Source organism: Triticum urartu, chromosome 3A (assembly GCF_056163025.1).
Source record: "Triticum urartu cultivar PI428250 chromosome 3A, HENAU_Tu73, whole genome shotgun sequence".
NCBI classification, from domain to species: Eukaryota; Viridiplantae; Streptophyta; class Magnoliopsida; order Poales; family Poaceae; genus Triticum; species Triticum urartu.
Window position 1 is genome coordinate 192,747,777 of NC_141875.1, and position 22,518 is coordinate 192,770,294.

Below are 22,518 nucleotides of genomic sequence, written 5' to 3' on the forward strand. Positions count from 1 at the left end.
AGGCTGCGCTGCCCATCGGCGGCGTAGCTGGCTCCCACAATGACCGGGCACACTCCAAGACCTCGGCGTCCGTGCATGCACCGCGCCCATCTCAGGAGGCGCGGGACCGGCAGCGTCATGGTACTCACGGTACCATGCGTTCGCTAGATCAAGATCGAGCTGGTGGATCTCGGAGCGCTCAGGACCACCATGCACGTCAACCTGCTGGCGCGAGCGAGACACGGTCGCCTGGACGAGATACCGCTCCTTCTAACGTAGTTAGAAGTCCGAGCATATCCTGCTCCTCACACCGTTCGCCACCGCCACCCGCCACCGCAGCAGAAGCTTTGGCACGAGCTCAGCTGCTCCTAGACTACCCTCCAGCGGCGGACAAGATCGACGACTAGAGAGCCACTATCCAGAGTCTCATCGGCTTCGCCAACGGAGACACTCCACGGTAGCCGAGCACGTCTCAGCCGCGGCAAGCCAGCCAGGCACGAGCCGGAGACGACAAGACTGGTGGGGGTGCAACTACTATGCACTCTCCACCCCGAAGGCCAAGATCGCCGACTCGCCGGGTCCACCTCGACAGCGACTCCACCGCGTCGTCAGATCCGCGAGCTCGTCGCGATCAGCGCCGAGTTCTTCAAGAATGACAACAAGAAGACGCTCGTACTCGCATCGAGCGCCAGAGAGAAGCGCGGCGTCAATCAGACCAGCGTGCTAGGCCCTCTGCTGACATGCATGCGCCAGGGGAACCAGGCGACTTGCCGTACGCGGTAGGTTGCCCTGCGTTCACTCGTGAGCTGCGGCAAGTCCAGTGGCCCAGTACGAAGAATTTCAAACCAGATGTACCAGAGAAGTACGACGGCAAGTCGCATCCGTCGGAGTTCCTCAGCATCTACACCATCGCGGTGCAGGCTGCTGGAGGGCGGGACGATAAGATCCTTGCCAACTACTTCCCGTTGGTGCTCAAGCCCAACGTCAGGTCCTGGCTCATGCACTTGCCGGACAACTCCATATCCTCCTGGGCTGATCTATGCCATCAGTTTGTCGGCGCCTTCACAGGCGGCCACAAACCTCATGGCCAAGAGAGTGATCTTCATCTGCTCGTCCAGAAGGAAGGAGAGCCCCTGCGCAAGTACATCCAAAGGTTCAGCCGTGTACAGCACAACATCCCAAATATCCACCCTGCCGCGGTAATCAGCGCGTTCCATCAGAACATGCGTAACCGCAGGATGCGGGAGGAGATGGCGATGTGCAAGATTCGGGACGTCAGCGAGCTATATGCCCTGGCCGACAAGTGTGCCCGCGCTGAGGAAGGGAGGAAATTCCCCGGAGAAAGCACTGGAGCAGGGGGATCTGACAGTGAGGATGCCGCCCCGGCAAAGAAAAACCGGCGGCGCAACAACAGGAAGAAGCAGAACAAAGAGGTGCTGGTCGTTGAGCAGTCCGGCAGCGACGGCGGCGCCAAGCGAGCCAAGGTCAGTAGCTCCGGCAAGGAGGTTGCCACATGCACCAACTGCCAGGCTGTGGCGGCCGCCGACAAGCAAGACGGCTCCGACAACCAATACTGTAAGATTCACCGCACCAAGGGCCATGACCTCCAGAGCTGCAAGAAAGTCGAGAAGCTTGTCCAGCAGCAAAAAGCTGAGTACGAGCGGCGCGACAAGGAGAGGGCCCAAGGGGGTGCTGGAGAATCCGGCAAGAAGCGCGCCGGACGGGGAGGACACCGCGGCAAGGCCAAGCAGCGGCAAGGAGACAGACCTCCCTGCGGCTGCGACAACGATGAAGATGACGACGACGAAGACATGGATGATGTTGAGACCGGTGAACAGGAGTTTCAGAAAGCCACAGAGGTCTTGTGCGTTGACGGCGGTTCTTCTCTGCACACTTCACACCACCAACTCAAGCAGTGGGCGCGGGAAGTCAATGCAGCGGAACCACCTGTCGAATCACGCAAGCTTCTGAAATGGTCCAGCACGCCTATCATCTTTGACATTGAGGACCACCCTGATCGCACAACTGCGGTCGGGTGCCTGCCGATGTTGGTTTCACCAACTATCCGCAACCTCAAGGTCACTAAGATGTTAGTTGACGGCGGGGCCGGCTTGAACCTGATCTCCTCCGCTGTACTCCAGAAACTCCAAACCCTGACAGCGAGCTCGAAGAGACCGGCACATTCCAAGGAATCAATCCGGGAAGGAGCAAGCCGAAGGGGAAGGTCACGCTGCCGGTAACATTTGGCAGCGAGCTAAACTTCAGGACTGAGAAGGTCACATTCGACGTTGCCGATATCCCATTTCCCTACAATGGGATACTTGGCCGTCCAGCACTCGCCAAGTTCATGGCAGCCTCTCACTACGCATATAACATGCTGAAGATGCCAGGCCCGATAAGCGTCATTTCTGTCCCTGGCGACAAGAAGGATGCTCTTATCTGTGCCGACAAGATCTACCGGGAAGCAGCAGCCACGGCAGATCGCAATCCACTTGCCGCTGAAGCTCCTGGGGGGAAGAAGACCAAGTCCGGCAAGAGTTCTGATGCCCACTCCGGCAAGCGCACCTCTTCGGAGTGCTGCGCTGCCGTTGAGGACGCACCATCGAGCTCCACCGGCAAGTGCAAGAAGACGATGGCAGCTCCGCCAGAGACGAAGAAGGTACCCGCCAAGGAGGACGGCACTGGTGGTACCTTCACCATCAGTGCCACGCTTGACCCTAAATAGGAAAGCGCGCTCGTTACTTTCCTGCGGGCGAATGTCGACGTGTTTGCATGGCAGCCGTCTAACATCCCCGGTGTTCCCAGGAAAGTGATTGAGCACCACCTTGCCGTTTGTCCTCATGCGCGGCCCGTCAAGCAGAAAGTCAGGAAGCAGGCAGTACAGCGCCAAGAATTCATTGCAGAAGAGATCAAGAAACTGGAAGCAGCAGGCCTTGTCAGAGGAGTGCTCCATCCCACGTGGTTGGCCAATCCTGTAGTCGTGCGCAAGGCAAACGGGAAATGGAGGCTTTGTATCGATTTTACCGATGTTAACAAAGCTTGTCCCAAAGACCCATTTCCTTTGCCGCGCATTGACCAGATTGTTGACTCCACAGCCGGATGTGATTTGCTTTCATTTCTTGACGCATACTCAGGATATCATCAGATCTTCATGGCAGAAGAGGATGAGGAGAAGACCGCATTTATTACTCCATGTGGCACGTACTGTTTCGTACGGATGCCTTTCGGATTAAAAAATGCTGGTTCGACATTTGCAAGAGTAGTCCATGTTGCTCTTGAGCCGCAAATACACAGAAATGTGGAAGCCTACATGGATGATATAGTGGTCAAGAGCAAGGACAGAGCAACCCTGATTCAAGATTTAGATGAGACCTTTGCAAATCTGCGCAAGATCAGCCTCAAGCTCAACCCAGAGAAGTGTGTGTTTGGGGTTCCCTCCGGCAAGCTTCTCGGGTTCTTCATGTCTCAGCGGGGAATTGAAGCCAATCCCGACAAGATCAAGGCCATTGAGCAGATTGAAGCACCAAGGCGCATCAAGGATGTACAAAAACTTGCCGGTTGCGTGGCTGCTCTCAGCAGGTTTATCTCTCGGTCTGCTGAGCGCGCCCTGCCGTTTTTCAAATTATTGAAAAAGGCAGGTCCAATGAAATGGACTCCGGAAGCGGAGGCTGCGCTGCAAGACCTGAAGAGATACCTGTCCTCCCCTCCAATACTTGTCGCACCTAAACCACAAGAGAAGTTGCTGCTGTACGTAGCGGCAACCAATCAAGTGGTTAGTGCTGCGTTAGTAGCAGAGAGGGAGGCAGATGATGAGCCAGCAACCGCGGCAAGCGCATCCAGCGACAAGCAGGGAGCTTCCCCGACAAGCCCTGGTCCCGACAAAGATGGATCTGCATAGATACACGACGAGATACACAAGAAGATGGTGCAGCGCCCAGTTTACTTTGTCAGTTCCCTTCTGCAGGGGGTTAGGTCAAGGTACTCTGGTGTGCAGAAATTGCTTTTCGGCCTTCTCATGGCCTCGAGAAAGCTGCGCCATTACTTCCAAGCACATGAGATCACAGTTGTCACTCGCTTTCCGCTGAAGAGGATACTGCAGAATCCAGAAGCGACAGGCAGGATTGTTGAGTGGGCACTGGAACTGTCAAGCTTTGGCCTCAAGTTTGAAAGCACTTCAACTATCCAGAGCAGAGCATTCGCAGAATTTATAGCAGAATGGACGCCAACACCAGATGAAGAAATTCCAGAAACAAGCATCCCCGACAAGGGAGCGAGCAAAGAATGGCTGATGTACTTTGATGGTGCCTTTTCGCTGCAAGGCGCCGGCGCTGGTGTGCTGCTTATCGCACCCACCGGAGAGCACCTCAAGTACATAGTCCAGATGCACTTTCCCAAGGAGCAAGCAACAAACAATACTGCAGAGTATGAGGGATTGCTTGCCGGTCTCAGGATCGCGGCAGACCTTGGGATCAAGAAGCTCATTGTCAGGGATGACTCACAGCTTGTCGTCCGCCAAGTAAACAAGAATTATCAGAGTCCGTTGATGGAAGCTTACGTTGACGAAGTGAGAAAGCTAGAAGAGCACTTTGACGGCCTACAAATGGAGCATGTTCCAAGAGCTCACAACGCCATTGCTGATGGCCTGTCAAAATGCGCCGCACTTAAGCTACCTGTGGAACCAGGAATCTTTGTGCTCAAGCTGACTCAACCGTCCGTAACACCATCAACTGGACAGAGCAAGAAAAGGAAGTTGATTTCTGGTGACTATTTGCCGGCAGAGCTTCCTGAAGCCGCCGCCAAGAAGGTCCCTAAGATCAACGTCGAAGGCGCTGAGGAGCAGTCTACTCCGGCAAGCCCTAGGGTTTGTTCCGTTGAAGCAGAAGCTCCCGGCAAGCTTGTCGGGGAACGTCCAGCTCCGGCAGAGACACAGCTTCTCGCTGTAGAAGCGGATATTCCCGCAGCAGTCTCCAAGATCAACACCAAGAGCGCTGAGGAGCAAGATGCTCCGGCAAGCCCTAGGATTTTTTCCGTTGAAGCAGAAGCTCCCGGCAAGTTTTGCTCCGGCAAGCTTGTCGGGGAACGTCAAGCTCCGGCAGAGCCGCAGGTTCTTGCCGTGGAAGCGGATGTTCCCGCAGCAGCAGATCTGCCTTTAGTCCTTGTTGTCGAGCCACAAGCTCCAACATGGGCACAGTAGATTGTCCATTTCCTTCAGACAGGAGGACTTCCCGAAGAGCAAGAAGAAGCGGAGAGAGTAGCCCGGCAGTCAAGTATGTACCAGTTTGTCGACAAGACACTGTACAGAAGAAGACTCAACGGTGTGAAATTGAAGTGTATTCCCCGGGAAGATGGACAAAAGCTGTTGGCAGAAATACATGGAGGCATATGTGGTCACCACATTGGCGCAAGAGCACTTGTCGGTAAAGCTTTCCGGCAAGGTTTCTTCTGGCCAACAGCCCTCCAGGATGCAACTGCACAAGTAACCAAGTGTGAAGCGTGTCAGTTTCATTCCAAGCAGATACACCAACCAGCTCAAGCTCTCCAGACGATCCCTTTATCCTGGCCATTTTCGGTCTGGGGGCTCGACATCCTCGGCCCCTTTCCCCGAGCTGTCAGGGGCTTTGAGTACTTGTACATTGCAATCGACAAGTTCACAAAGTGGCCGGAAGTGGAACCAGTGAGGAAGGTGACAGCACAGTCAGCCGTCAAGTTCTTCAGGTCGATTGTTTGCCGCTTCGGGATCCCTAATAGGGTAATCACCGACAACGGCACGCAATTTACGAGCCGCACCTTCGCGCAGTACGTCCAAGATCTTGGCGCTAAGGTCTGCTTCGCTTCTGTTGCTCACCCGAGAAGCAACGGTCAAGCGGAGAGGGCAAATGCTGAAGTGCTGCGCGGGCTCAAGACCAGAACTTTCGACAGGCTGCACAAGTGCGGAAGAAACTGGATCGAGGAGCTGCCGGTGGTTCTTTGGTCGATCAGAACGACGCCAAATCGAGCCACTGGACAGACACCTTTTGCTCTAGTCTATGGAGCAGAGGCAGTTATCCCCACGGAACTCGTATACGGGTCACCTCGAGTGCTCGCTTATGATCAGCTCGAGCAAGAGCGGCTGCGACAAGATGACGCGCTGCTCCTTGAGGAAGACCGTCTTCAGGCTGCTATGCGAGCTGCTCGCTACCAGCAAGCTTTGCGCCGCTACCATAGCCGCAAAGTTAACGCCAGAAGTCTCGAGGAAGGCGACCTTGTTCTTCGGCGTGTTCAGTCCGCCAAGAATTCCAACAAGTTGACGCCGAAGTGGGAAGGCCCTACCGGGTGAAGCGAGTCACAAGGCCTGGCGCTGTCTGCCTTGAGACCGAAGATGGCGTACCAGTGAGCAACTCCTGGAACATCGAGCATCTTCGTAAGTTTTACCCGTAAGGCGCGGTTGTCGGACCCTGTCCGGCAACCACCCTTTTGTACAAGTCTTGCCGCTGTTGCATGTAATCCTTTGTACAAAGCCAGTCGCAGACCCTGAGCACAAGTAAATGAAGCGCTGGCACCCCGGGGTTATAGCATGCATGCTAGGTCGAGTCTCGTCCTTGGTTAGGGTTGATAGTGCCTAACAGCGGCTAACCCCTAGCTTAGAGGTCGAGTGTCCGTCCCTTTGCTTCTCTTTCGTTCGCAGGGCTCGCATATCCTGGCCAGACCGCTTGAGGACGAAAAGGAGAAGAAGGGCGCGCCGGCACCTGGGCCCCGGCAAGCCAGTATTGCTGGGGGCTGCGAGTACCAAGATTCGTCCACGGCAAGCCAGAGTTGCCGGGGGCTGCGGTATCAGATAAGTCTTTCGTCCCTCATCATGCATCCTCTTATGGACTGGGGAATGCGAAACCGCGTTTCTTCCCGAAAACTGCCGTGCTCCCTCAACTCTAGGCCCTGGGGCTCGTTCCCGGGGCCAAGTTTGGTCGTAGTCGCGGCAGCAAAGGGATGAAACGAGGAGGCCGCACCCACCTCGTTCCCGCCTCCGTCAAAGGCGTGAGAAAGGTCGAGCGACGTGGTAAGGCGGCAGGGCCTGTTGCCGGGGGATGAAATGTCTGCCCGAGGGATACCAAGGATTTGCTCCTTGGCGTGGGTTCAACCCACGAGACAAATAACCCGGCAAGCATCCCCTTTTCATTAAAAAACATCCCACTCAAGTACAGTCCATAGAGGATGAAAAACATGAAAGAGAGGATTACAAGTTTTAGATGCAGCTAAGGCCCGAAGGCTTACAAATTAAAAAGATAAGATGCCCGTAATCCCTTTCCTGTCCCTCTCTTCAGGAGGTAGGTCAAGGAGGCGAAAAGGGCAAAAGGGGCGCCTAGGCGAGCTACGGGTGCCAGAAGACACCAAGAGAACATCCCGGGGGCCGTCCGAAGGCTGGACGGTGATGGCGGCGCCGGAAGCGGGGCTCGAAGACGGGGCGGCAGGACGTCAGCACGCTGTCGAGGGCACCACGCCCTCGTACTCCGACCTGACGGCCTTGTCGCCAGCCCTCTTCCCCTTCCGCAGCCTCCCTACGCCAGCCGCCCAAGGAGACGACCCCGGGGAGTTCAAGGAGCCGGCGACACGGATGATGGGGTCATCGGTGCCGCACGAAGCGGCGCCCGACACCTAGTCGGACCCGCCATCCCGCCGCCCGCTACCCTCATCGTCGCTGTCGCTCTCCTCCTCGTCACTCTCGCTCGAGGGGGAGCCTTCACTATCAGAGGAGCTGTCCACGCAGCACTTCGCCCGAGTGCTGAAGCACCCGAAGACCTTGACGGAGAGGAGATCGCCCTCCATGAACTTAAAATGGAGGGTAAACCCCTCCATGAGGCTATGGATACGGGCGAATGTCTTCCACCCTCGATCAAGATACATCACATTAGGGGCTGGGAATACAACATGGACTCGCGTGCCGCTGATCCCACAGCCCCTCATGTGCAGTCTCAGTGTCTCGGGTGGGTCCAACTCCATCGCGCTCGCAAATGGAGCTGGAAGCCGGAGGCGACGACGAGGCGCCCGGCGCAGCCTGACGAAGAACTCGCAAGGGTCGTCCCCTATATGGACCGCCATGAGGAGAGGAACCGCCGGCGGAAGCGAAGCTGGCGCGCCGCCCCGTCTGCCTCTTCCCCGAGCGCCTCGACCTCATCCTCGACCTCGTCCACGACCTCTCCCCTTACCTCTTCCCCTTATGGCTAGCTCTGCCACCACGGGCGCGGGAGAGGAAGGGGTGCGCTGTCTGGCGGCGACCCTCGCCGCCACCGATGAAGGGCCAGGGTTCCCTTTCTCCATGGCGAATGACAGAAAGGGGAGCAGAAGCTGAAGAAAGGAGGAGATGAGAGAGTGCGGGCTTCTGTGCTCCCCTCCCGCTCTTTATGAAGGAGCGAGGTGGGGGCTCGGCCGCCCCGCTCAGCGAATCAAGGCTCGGGAAGAGCAGGGAGTCGGGGCCGACCCGCTGCCTCTGCTCGCGGTGGCCCAGTTTCCCGCTTCCACCGTCCGCGACCCCAAGCGCATGGGAGCCGCGTGGCGGGGATGCAGAACCGAGGCGACGGATGAGGCGGCCTCGCCCCACCCCGTGATCGCGGGGAGTGGACGCCTCGAAAAACCGCACACCGGCCCCGTCCAGTAAATGCACCACGCCCCCACACCTACCTCCGTTTAGGGAGGAGGGCGTGAACCGTCCCCTTCATCATGGCCTGACGCATGCTCGCGGGGCTTAGCCCCACGCACGCCGCCCACGTCACCCACGACGCCGCGTTTGACGCGTGCCGTTCTGGGCGTGCGCGGTGGAAGCGGAGAGATATGCGGCGTGACCTAGGCCGCGCGTGCCCGTGCACTGTTTTGGGCCTGGCCCAACAGCGCTCGGCACCGTGTATGACCCAGGCCCGGGGGCTCCTGTCGGTGTACTAGAGTAGGGGTACCTTAGTATCCCGAACTTGTGCACGGGCAGGCGCAGCATCCCGCGGCAAGGCTTGCCGGGTGACCGCCAAGATCCTCCGTGGTTCCTTTGAAGACCATTCAAGAGCAAAGTACTCAAACCAAGGCCCCGGCAAGAGGAGCTGGCCGGGAAGGAAACAAAACCCCGGCAAGAGGAGCTTGCCGGGAAGGCCAACCAAGGCATACCAAGAAAACTTGCCACGACGCGCCACGCATCCCGGCAAGGCCCGGTGAGCGACAAGCTCCCGAATACGACAAGACGACGACCGCGGCAAGGAGCTTGCCGCGGGAAACCCCCACTTCGTGCCCGCGCTCCAGCACACCCGCCGACGTGTCGCTCTAGGACCCTCCCAAGCACAAGTGGCAGGAGGCCGTGCAGCTAGGGGTGCGCGGTGGCAAGCAGGCGCTGACAAGATAACCATCATGGCAAACGGTGGCGTCCCTAGCGGTCCCTTTCGGTATTGTTTAGGCGACACAGACGGGCAATTAATGCCCTTGTCCCCTGCCGCCAGGGTTAGGTATGATACACTGTAACAGGTAGCTGTGCCTACCACAGCACCTTTCCATTTTTGCCCTTTACCTCCGTTGCCACCTGTCGGTAACCCCCTGAGCATATAAAAGGAGGCCCGTGTGCAACGGGGGAAGGGGGGGAGCCAGTTCGAACACTCACGCTCGGTCCTGCTAGCCGCTGGTGTGTACTGTAGCACTCCGCGCTCCCGAGCTAGAAATCAATACAAAACCACAAAGCAGGAGTAGGGTTTTACGCATCCGTGCGGCCCGAACCTGGGTAAATCGCTCGCGTGCTTCGCCTCGATCTGCTCTTTGCGCGACCTCCGCCCCCGCCGAACCGAAAGGGACCCGGCCCGCCGGTCCCATAGGTGCCCGCGGATCAGTACCCCGGCAATAACGAAGCCATAGAGGCAAGCAGTAGTAGTTAGAGTTGAGTAGTGAGTGGGACCGAAAAGATCCATGTGAAGCAGTTCGAAGGGTCGAGTAGTGGTCATGATTGTCTTCGAGGGATGTTTGGCCCTCGTCATCTTCCCTGCTTCACAGGCACCGCATAAGTGGTCTTTCTTGAACTTGACGCCCTCGATGCCTATGACATGCTTCTTCTTCGCAAGGGTGTGAAGGTTCCTCATGCCAGCATGTCCAAGCCTCCGATGCCAGAGCCAGCATTCTGAAGCCTTTGCTAGAAGACATACTGCAAGCTGTGGCCCTGCTGAGAAATCTACCACGTACAAATCATCTTTTCGATACCCTTCAAACACTAGAGACTTGTCAGATTCCATTAGTACAAGGCAACGATATTTCCCAAACATTACGATCATGTTCAAATCGCAAAGCATTGAGACAGACATTAAGTTGAAGCCAAGGGATTCAACAAGCATGACTTTATCCATGTGTTGATCCCTTGAGATTGCAACTCTACCTAGACCCAATACCTTACTTTTACCAGTGTCAGCAAATGTGATGTGGCTCTTGTCGGATGGACGTAAGGTTGAGTCCATAAGAAGACTTCTTTTGCCAGTCATGTGATTTGTACACCCACTGTTAATAATCCATTCTGAAGACGCTGGTGTCGTACCCTACAGTGCAGTTAGGGGGATAGGCTTCACCAAGACCATTGTGAAGCAAAAACATTTGACGAACCAGTGGGTTATGAAAGCTTATATCCAGGTTAGGACTAATAAGGAGAGTAGCAAGCGATTTAGGTACGAATTACATAGTAAGACCATTTGGGCATTTGATCTTGCGCCCTACAAGATGTTTAAGGTCCCCAGCAATGGCGTCAGACGATTTTGGTTTTCTGCTGCAGACCTTTCCCTGCAAAAGAGAGTTAAGCTTTCTTAGCCACCCACATCAAGGGTGGCTTAGAAGCAATTAGTCTAAGTGCAGCATCTGAGAATTTTGGCTTTGAAGCCCTAGCAAACAGTCTTGCAGGCGGACAATAGTACTCATAAGAATAAGCAGAATAGTTCTTGGTCTTATGAACATGGCGGTTTGATGAACCGCTCTCATATTCATATGCCTGAGTGTGGTTTCCCTGCAAAACGTTTGCGTTAGTGCGACTCAGGTGAGTCCTCTGTCTGTATGAAGCCTTTGGACCGTATGAAGCCTTTGGTCTGAGGTTTGTCTTCTTCACGTGAGGTGTCATGATGACATTCACAGGAAGACTCTCCAGACATCTTTTTGGAACCCAGATCTTCTTCATAGGCGGTCCATTCCTGCAGTTAGTACCAATGTACCTGGCAAACACTTCACCATTCTGATTCTTAAACAGTATATAGTTTGCATCAAAGGATTCATCAATGATTATGGGGTTAGCACAAGTGAAGCCAGATAGATTGGATGGATCTGCTGAAGGTTCCTTTGCAGCAACCCACAAGGTTTTGGGGTACTGCTCAGGTTTCCAGTAAGAGCCATCTGCATTCATTTTCCTTAAGAACCCTACACCCTCTTTCCTAGGGTTTCGGTTCAGAATCTGCTTTTTCAGGACATCACATAGCGTCTGATGCCCTTTAAGACTTTTGTACATCCCTGTTTCAAGCAATTTCTTCAACCTAGCATTCTCATCAGCAATAGCGGTGGTATCCTCAGCAGAGGGGTTAGTTACCACATCAACAGTTGAAGATATTGCAACAGCAGTAGCAGTAGAACATTCAGCAACAGAAGTAGCATTATCACGCTCAATGCATTTAAGACATGGTGGTTCAAATCCTTCCTGAGCGGGACTGATCTGTTTGGTGCGAAGTGACTCGTTTTCCGTTTGAAGATCTTCATGAACCGCTCTCAATTTCTCAAGATCTTGCTTCCTTTGAAGATAATCATAGGAAAGCTTTTCATGAGTTGTTGAGAGAGTTTCATGATGACTTTCAAGTTCCTGATACTTAACGTGAAGATTTTTTATGTCTTCAATTAAGGATTCAGATTGAGTCATTTCAGCACCTAACAGATCATCGCTTCTGTCTAACAGTTTTTGAATATGTTCCATAGCTTTCTGTTGTTCAGTTGCAATTTTAGCAAGTGTTTTGTAGCTAGGTTTTGAACCACAATCAGAGTCATCATCACTAGATGTTTGATAGTGAGTAGTGCGTGTGTTTACCTTGGCACCGCGTGCCATGAAGCAGTAGGTAGAAGTGGAGTAGTCCTTGTCATTTGCATCGGTGTCGGTGATGAAGTCATTGTCTTCAGTGTTGAAGATGGACTTGGCAACGTATGCTGTAGCCAGACTTGCGACGCCTGAGTCGGATTCCTCCTCAGACTCCACCTCCGCCTCCTCAGAAGCAGACTCCTCCTCTGAATCCATTTCCTTGCCAACAAACGCACGTGCCTTGCCAGATGAGCTCTTCTTGTGTGATGAAGACTTTGAGGAAGACTTGGAAGAAGACTTTGAGTATTTCTTCTTATTCTTCTTGTCGTCAGAGTCATATTCCTTGCTCTTCTTCTTCTTTTTGTTCTCATTGTCCCACTGTGGACACTCAGAGATGAAGTGGCCAAGTTTCTTGCACTTGTGACATGTTTTCTTCTTGTAGTCATGAGCAGGAGCTTCATCATTCCTTGAACTTGATCGGGAAGACTTTATGAAGCCTTTCTTCTTGGTGAATTTTTGGAACTTCTTCACAAGCATAGCAAGTTCCCTTCCAATGTCTTCAGGATCATCAGAACTGCTGTCAGATTCTTCTTCAGATGAGGAGACAACTTTTGCCTTCAAGGCACGAGTTCGCCCATAGTTTGGACCGTAGATATCTCTTTTCTCCGAAAGCTAAAACTCATGTGTGTTGAGCCTCTCAAGTATGTCAGACGGATCGAGTGTCTTGAAATCAGGACGTTCTTGAATCATCAGGGCCAGGATGTCAAACGAACTATCAAGTGATCTCAGCAGTGTCTTGACGACTTCGTGTTTGGTAATCTCAGTGGCGTCGAGGGCTTGAAGCTCATTTGTGATGTCAGTGAGTCGGTCAAATGTGTGCTGGACATTCTCATTGTCATTTCGCTTGAAGCGTTTGAAGATGTTGCGAAGGACACTGATTCTCTGATCTCTCTGGGTTGAGATGCCTTCATTGACCTTGGAGAGCCAGTCCCAGACCAGCTTGGATGTCTTCAAAGCACTCACACGGCCATACTGTCCTTTGGTCAGATGACCACAGATGATATTCTTGGCAGTAGAGTCCAGTTGAACGAATTTCTTGACATCAGCAGCAGTGACACCTTCTCCAGCCTTGGGAACGCCGTTCTCGACGACATACCATAGGTCGACGTCAATGGCTTCAAGATGCATGCACATCTTATTCTTCCAGTAGGGATGTTCAGTTCCATCAAAGACGGGGCACGCAGCGGAGACTTTAATTATCCCTGCAGTCGACATAGCTAAAACTTCAGGTGGTTAAACCGAATCACACAGAACAAGGGAGCACCTTGCTCTGATACCAATTGAAAGTGCGTTATATCGACTAGAGGGGGGTGAATAGGCGATTTTTATGAAAGTCTTCAGAACATAGAAGTTTTGAAGACAAACGATAAAATTAAACCTATTACCAAGCAGTGGAAGGTAGACTACACTAGGCAAACCATAGTCAAGTATTCAATGAAGTGAAAGCACAAAGACTAATAGCAGCTAGGTAGTAAGGATCAGGTAGGAAGATATTGTGAAGCCAAACAGAACACGCAGTCACTCAGTGAAGACAAATGATAGAGCAAACATACAATGACTTCACAAGGAGTAACAGTAAGTAAAGTGAAGTGAAGATGAAACCAGTGACTCGTTGAAGACAATGATTTGTTGAACCAGTTCCAGTTGCTGTGACAACTATACATCTGGTTGGAGCGGCTAGGTATTTAAACCTTAGGACACACAGTCCCGGACACCCAGTCCTGAACACGCAGCTCGGGACACCCAGTCCTCACCGTATTCTCCTTGAGCTAAGGTCACATAGACCTCGCCCAATCACTCTGGTAAGTCTTCAAGGTAGACTCCCAAACCTTCACAGACTTCGTTCACTGGCAATCCACAATGTCTCTTGGAAGTTCAGAACGCGACACCTAACCGGTTGGAGGATGCACAGTCCTCAAGTGTAATAAGTCTTTAGATCACACAGACAAGAAGACTTAAGTGATGCCCAATTCTCTCTGGCTCTGGTGAGTAGGGCTTTATCCTCGCAAGGAATTCTCTCTCAAAGGCTTCGAGGTGGGTTGCTCTCAAACGACAAAAGTCATGCTTTCAATCTGAGCAGCCAACCATTTATGGTTGTAGGGGGTGGGCTATTTATAGCCACTTGGCAACCCGACCTGATTTGTCCGAAATGACCCTGGGTCACTAAGGAACTGACACGTGTTCCAACGGTCAGATTTCAAACTCACACAGCAACTTTACTTGGGCTACAAGCAAAGCTGACTTGTCCGACTCTGGACAAGATTCGCTCTCATAGTCTTCACTCGAAGACATAGGTTTTTGGTTTAGGCATCACTTCAGTCATTCTGACTGGTTCTCTTGGACCCCACTTAACAGTACGGTGGTTCCTATGACTCAACACAAAATAAAAAGAACTACGAAAGATCTAAGTCTTCGAGCTCCATAGGCTTCATATAGTGTCTTCTCTTGTCATAGTCTTTAATGTGAATATCTTCATATACCACCTTTGACTTCAATGTCTTCATACAGTTTTAGGGGTTATCTCTGGTAGTAAAACCGAATCAATGAGGGACTTCTACCTGTGTTATCCTGCAATTCTTACAAACACATTAGTCCCTCAACTAGGTTTGTCGTCAATACTCCAAAACCAACTAGGGGTGGCACTAGATGCACTTACAGTAAACCAGCAGCTGGCAATACTGTCCTATTATGGAAAGATGTATGGCAAGCATACACTTTGGAAAACAAATTCCCTCAGCTGCACTCATATGCCAAAAATGACAGCATCACTATTGCCTCAGCAATCAATATTATTGAGAGTGATTTTTACAGTATGTTTCATCTTTCAGTGTCCTCAATTGTTGTGCAACAAAGTCAAGAGTTGCACAACATGTTAACTGAAGGAAACAACAGCAGCAATAGAGATACTTGGCATTTCAAGTGGCAGTGTAAGCACTACTCCAATAAAAGAATATATCAACATCTCATTGGTGACCCATCTGAGGCTCCTAAATCTTTCCAATGGATTTAGAAATCCAACTGTCTGCCAAAACAAAAGTTCTTTTTTTTGGTTATTGCTGCTGGACAGACTAAACATCAGAGATTTGCTGGTGAGGAAAAACTTCTACATTGAAGAGCAAATGTGTTCTATGTGAGGAGGAGCCCAATGAATATCTTCAACATATTTTCTTCAACTGTGATTTCAGTCAAAAAATTTGGATGAATTTGGGATTGGAATGGAACACTGACCTGAATATCAATGACATGATGATGGAAGCCAAAAATAGAATCAACATGGTAGGATTCAAGGAATGCATAATGGCAGGATGTTGGAGCATCTGGAAACACAGAAATGCCATCATTTTTTACAACAAAACCAAAGACACTGCATATTGCATATCATGCTTCAAGGAGCACATCAGCACCATCATCAAGAATACAAAACCTAGTCTAAAAGAGGGAATGCAAGCTTGGCTAGACACTTTTTAATTTATCCCATTGTATACCTTCAGGCATACATGTGTATAGCCACCTGTAATTGTCCCACCAATTAATAGAAAATGAGTTACAGTGGGGGTCTTCCCCACTGTGTTTCCTCAACAAAAAAAAACGGGTATCCAGATTTGTCATGAAACAAATGTTACCAGTGACAGGTTCAAAACTGCGCCCACCACTAGTATTTGACTTATCAGTGGCGAGCAGCCAAATGTACCCGTCACTAATATTTTTTGGTCCCAGAGCAAATCTGTCCAAAAATATCAGTGACGGCCCGCAATTAGTGCCCGCTACTGCTAACTCAAGTAATAGTGGCGGTAAAAAACTACGCCCGCCAGGGGCACCGCTCTGTCTCGCGTTCAGCGAGTCGAGGCGTCTGACTTGCTGAAGGGTGCAAGCATCTAAGCCGGCCCACGCGCGCGAGAAACACCAGCCTATTTTCTGTTTTGCTTTTTCATGTTTTTTGTTTTTATTTTTTTCTTTCCTTTTTTTACTTTTGTTTATACTTTAAAATATTCTAAATATATATATTACAAAAAACACTTTTTCAAAAACGTTGAACAAGTATTTGAATAAAAGGTTGAACAAGAATTTGAAAAATGTTAAACAAGTATTTGAAAAAAATATTGATCATGTATATAAAAATGTTGAACAAGTATTGAAAAATGTTGAACAAGTATTTGAGAAAATGGTTATCATCTATATAAAAATGTTGAACAAGTATGTGAAAAATGTTGATCATGTATAAAAGTGACAAGTATATAAAAATGTTGAACAAGTATGTGAAAAATATTGATCATGTATAAATGTTGATCACTAGGGGAAACGAGAGGAAAAACACTAAATAAACAAGATCCAATTACACATACGCTAAATCCACATACCATATAAAGGTGACAAAGATCCCAAGTCAACACACTGAGATACATAGGTAATTCTTCCCAATCAGTGAGCAGAGATGTCTTGATATCCGGATATGAATCTTCCCTTTCGGGGTCTTGAATCCCGTAGGATCTTCTCACATGGAGGGCTTGTTGTCCATGGGAGTAGTCCCTCTCTCGCAAGAGGAGGTGGATACAAGGAGCAAAGGCTCTAATATGAATGAGCTATCACTTTGCTAACCCTAGCTAGGAGGAGGAGGGATCCTATATATAGTCTTAGTGCAAATGAGGGCGAAGTGAGGGGGTACATGGGCCTTGGACTTGAAACTGTGCTTAGATAGGCGCCGGACGTCCGGTAGTTACCGGTCATCCGATGGCTCACGAGAGACCGGATGTCCGGTAAGGACCGGACTTCTGACGCTTCGGCTCGGCTGAGGCGTCATCGGATTTCCGGACGCATTCGGACGTCCGCTGCGTCGGTCATCCGGAAAGCCTCGGTCTGCTGGCATTTTGGTTTTGGAACAGGGATGCTATATTTCTAGAGTGGGTCAGACGTCCTGGCACGGGAGGGTGTCGAACGCCCGGTATGGGTCGATCGTCCGTCCGCTGTAGTGTTCCTCACTGGGCCTTCTGGCTGGCTGGACCTCCAGCTGTCGGACGTCCGGTAACTACCGGTCGTCCGCTGGCTGTAGCTTTCTGGCAGCTCTTCCACTTGGTTCTTGTACTTGGTGTCGTTGCCGTCTTGTCCGTTTGACGTATAGCATCTTCACGTCCCTCATCCAAGTACCTGAGCATGCATAAGGTCTCTGATTGAGGTAGTAGCCATGTCTCACACGCGGAATGTGTAAGTTCAAAGAGGAGCGAGTTCACATAGGTTTCGATAGCGCGGGCACGAGCTCTTGTCATCGGACCACTTGGTGCTTGGGCAGACGTAGACGGGTCCATGGGGATGGCCGTAGGATGCTCCGCATCAAAAGGGTTTAGCCTGTAGGGGGGACTCGATCACAGCTACATACACCTAGCATTAGGGTTAGATCTCTACTTACGATCTCGAGGTAGATCAAGCCTGTACTCGATACATCATCATCAACACAATCAAAGCAGGAACCTCTTTGAGAGGGCCCGAACCTGGGTATATATTGTCTCCTTCATCCCATGTTACCACCGATTCAAGATCCACAGCTCGGGACCCCCTACCCTGAGGTCTGCCGGTTTTACCGCCGACATTGGGTCAGATTGCTTCTCATGTTAGGGAGTTTAGCTGTGTTGTGTGTTTGTTCGGGCCGAGCAACGCTTCTCTCTCTTGTCTCTCTGCTCTGGGCACCGTGTTCACTCCATCTTGCGATCATGCATGTGTTGTGCCATCACTTTGTACTAATTCCCTATTCTTCTATCAATGGAAAGATATGGAGGCTTTGCGTATTTGCGGGAAAAAATGTATTTTTCTCAGCCTTACCTTTTTTTTAATTTCTCAGCCTGACTTGGAGTTAGGTGTCGATCTGATTGACAAATAGTGGCGTTTTGTGAAGAGAAGATGGTAAGATTGTTAATATGAGTGAGATATATAGTACCTAATAATTAGCAGCTCTGTTTTGTTGTATAGAAACAGTGGAAGCTAGTGAGGCCACCGTACTTCTTCAGTATGCACCTTATTACACACAGACAATAGCACCAGTTCAATCTCGCGCTTTAAGTAATGTCCTCTTCTTATTGAAGGCAAGGGATGACCCCATTTTGACCACTTTATTTTACCTTGGGTAATGTCCATGAGATAACAGTAAGTGGGAGATTAAAAGGTAGAGTTAGCTGCCAGGCTCCTTGTGGCACTATATCTTCATAGGAAGTTGTCATACAAAGTAACAAAACCATATAAGTGCATACAGAGTACTAAAGGGAATCAGATTCTAGAGGTCTGAATCAGATTGACCAATAACAAGCAACAGCCAGCGTCATGAAAAAGATAGGAGTTCATACAAAGTAGAACCAACGGTCAGTGACCAAAAACAAGTACTTCCATTAACCAGTAACAAAGCAGCGTAGTGCTAAAAGAGGGGCAGTGTCCTCATTCAAGAGAGCCTAGTCATACAGCATGCTAAAAGCTAATTCTAGATGTCTGAAACAGATTGAGTGCTAACCGAAGCAATGGTCAGTGACCAAAACTAAGACAGCGTGCTAACATCTAATTCTATTAGTCTGAAACAGATCGAGTGCTAACCGAAGCAATGGTCAGTGACCAAAAATAAGCACATACATCTAAACAGAAGATATACCCTGCATCAGGACAAGAAAAGCTAATCTGATCGCTCTGCAATTGAGTGCTAACAACTAATTCTTCGTCAACTCAGAATATGTCCACGCCTGCATGCCAATCGCTTCTCACTTGTTCTCTGCAATTTCAACCACATGCCCAGGTCTCATGTCCTTGACAATCGCTTCTCACTTAGTGTTCTCTCTGCAATTTCAACCAAAAAAAACAAGTGTCAGGACCACCAAACCTGGGACATGTTGAAAGCACGACTTTTTCCATGTTCTCTAAAGTAGATAGAATTACCTTTCGTTACTGTGAGTCTCTAAGCTGAACACGTGTAGTTCTCCCAAGCATATTGTAACCTGCATAACAAATCAGTTATGATGGAACATCAATTTTGAATAGAGCAAACAAAATCAAACTTTAGACTTACATCCCCTGCATATCCAACACCATAACAAGATCTTCAATAAGCATAGATATGAAAGTTGGAAATCTGTATGAAGCAATATACTCCAGTTCCTCAAGGTTAGAGATGTTTTGTTTTTTATCACCCTGATTGGCCTGTCATGCACAACATATATCGTTATTTCAGACGACACCTAAAATACAAGCGTGTGGATTACTCGAATTATGAGAAAACTTACATCCCCGCCATGCTGCTGGAAGTTCCGTAAGAACCTAAAAAGGTCACACGAATTGGGAGCATAACTGGTCAGAGTGTTATTGGGGTCGTTGTACTTGAATAGCAACACCTTGTTAAGTAACGAGTTCAATGCAGCGTCTACCCTCCGATCCTTAGTAGTAAGCTTGGTCTTAGCCACAAGGTCATCAACTTTCTGTTTCTCTATTTGACCCATTGATTTATAGGCTTGGAAGACTGCACTTATGAGGATCGTGACTGCTCTTGGTGACTTGACTGCTGGATGGTTGTGCAGGAATTTAAGGAACTTTTCCTTCTTTGCCTTTGAAGGACATGAACCAACTATAGGGGAGACCATCAAGTTGTACAGTTCCTGGATATAACTAATTGGATATCCTTGGGAATCTCTAAATTCATCTACCAGCAATAGCCTAGCCAACATGGACAGATCTAATAGCAGATTGGCAAAACTTCCATCGCACATGGGTTCACGCTTAATGCGGCAGCGGTGTCCACTCATCCTTAGATCCTCCATAGTGAACTGCCCGCCCCAACTTTGGTGCCGGTTATGAGCATCAGTTATCACCTTAATAAACCCTGACCACAGATTTCTACCATACTTGGTGCAGATGACTGCTGAACCACCACCCTCAATTGGGCGCATATCAACAACTCCATACTTGTTCAGATACTGTCTCACTGATCTCTCTCCGGGTATCTTTAGATCATACACACACAAAAATCAAGTTATTTCGCAGCATACAACTTATGAAAAGACATGTGCTTCGAACCAATAATTGTGGAGCATATTAGTTTAAGCATGATAGGATTGGTTTCTGCTATCTATTAACTCAAGCAACAGAATTAATAGTTTAATACTACTCGTACTAGAAATTGGAGTATTACTGTAAGCAGTAGATAGAGCAACACACACAAACAAAATAGTGATGTTAATGACTATAAACAGAACTGTGAGTGGCCAAACACACACAAAAAAAGGAATTCTGCAACTTTGATACATAAGGATTGCTAAATTAGTTCTTGCTCTCCTAGATAGTACTCCCTCTGTAAACTAATATAAGGAGGGAGTATAAACTAGTCCATGATCATCAAGTGCGGGGTTCTATAGTATTTCTATATAGGCTATATATCACCATTCGCTGAAATAAATTTAGGAAGATGACGATACATACTAGGTTCAGCATCCATTGAGGCCAAATGTACATCATAAGAACCCAGCAAACATCTCGGACCCAATCCATAGAGCAATACAGAATACGATTGTCCATGGCGCTGCTAGAATTGCCATGCGCAGACCATCATGTACCCGGTTTGTTGATATCCACTCAGCGCATAGCAAAATCCACATTAACCAAGTAAGAATACGCAACTTCAACCTCCAAATAGCTCCTTCCTTGAAAGCCTATGCAACTTTCTTCCTGGCCTCTCTCTCAGCCCGCTTTCTTTCTTGGCATGACGCCATATTTGATCCCTAATTGCTTGATAACTGGAAGAAAATATTTAATTATGTCAGACTAATCAATTAGTAAGCGCAAATGCATAATGCCGAATAATACACATATCCGAGGGAGTATTACAACTTGTCAAATAAGCAAATTACTCCAATCATAGCCAGTTCAGCAAAAACAGTGTATGAAATAGTATTAGAGTTTGTTGGGCCTTATATGTGTGAATAAGTCTGGCCCACGTGGCCCATGTAAACCAGTATATGTATTGTACAGACTAGAGAGGAATAGAGTTATCTAGAAATTTCCCAAACCCACCACACTTCAGAGTTTAATAGCAGGGTGCAGAGCTGGGTGACTAGATAATTAAAATACCATGCAAGAGCAGAAAAAAGTAGGTTACTGAAGAGCAAAACCATCATCCTTACAGAAAACTAGATTCCTGAAAGGATTCTAAGCAAAGAAAACAAAAGTACTATGTTCAAGACAAAAGAAAGCAAATCTGTACTAGCTGCAACCTTATCCCTAGACTACACATGTAGCAATTTTAAGAAGCAAACTGAGCGCCCCAACAGCGACATGATTCTAACAAAAGGAGGCCAAAAGAGGCAACATATCTCTCAGTTTGTAAAAAATAAAAAGAACATGGGTAAACATTTAAGCCAAATCAAACAACAGTGATCATGCATATCGGTATCACTGCTAGGTGAATATATCAGTTTTGTAGGAATTTTGGGGCTTGCTACACCATTTGGAATCAAAACAATGGACGAGTATAATGAATATGAGCGTACAACTAATCAATTTGATATCTATTTCTAGAAGAGGAATGGGTGTTAAATCTTAAAACAACAAGTGCCAAGCCATTGCAAAGAGTTACTTGTCAGCTTGATATCTATTTCAGAAATAATTTCTAGATTGAATTTCTAACTCTCAAACAAAGCTAGTTCAAAACCTAAGAAGAGAATGTGTGGAACTCAAATCGTAGGTGATTAAGAAAACCTTTGTACGATAACTATATGACAATAGATAATCAGTACCTTCTTAAATGAGAGATTTGAAAACCTAATGATACATAAGAAGTAGCTGATTAACTGTCCAACAAACAAATACCACAAGCCAGACAACGACTTAACGTATAGTTCACCAAAAACAATGTATGAAACTCAAATGTTAGCAGAACAAGGGAACTTTTGCAATTAATTCTAATTAAATGATAGACAATTTGCTACATTCCGAAATAGAGATTCTAAAGCCTACATGAAGTAGAGTTTTAGTTAAGCAAACCCTATGGAAGATGAATTAATAAGCAAACAAACAAGAAACAAACCCCCAAACAGGGAACCAGGACCCAAGCTGCACAAACAAGTTGAACCGCGAGGCAGCACCCACAAACCCGGGACCAAATTTAGGGACCTCAAGCACCAATTAGCAGAGCGGATGAAGCAGGGGGCAGACCGAATTCGTATCAGGGACAACACCTCTAGCCCACGGCAGTAGTCATCACCGGCACACCCAAAGTCCACGGCTACAAGGAGCTGGGTGACTGGATAATTAAAATACCATGCAAGAGCAGAAAGAAGTAGGTTACTGAAGAGTAAAACCATCATACTTACAGAAAATTATATTCCTGAAAGGATTGTAAGCAAAGGAAACAAAAGTTACTATGTTTGAGACAAAACAAAGCATATCTGTACTAGCAGCAACCTTATCCCTAGACTACACATGTAGCAATGTTA

At 48.9% G+C, this 22,518-nt stretch overlaps 1 pseudogene; it reads right to left on the reverse strand.

Annotated features, from left to right (window-relative positions):
* Positions 1 to 18,992: 18,992 nt before the first annotated feature.
* On the reverse strand, positions 18,993 to 22,190 carry LOC125548247 (uncharacterized; annotated as a pseudogene).
* Positions 22,191 to 22,518: the final 328 nt, after the last annotated feature.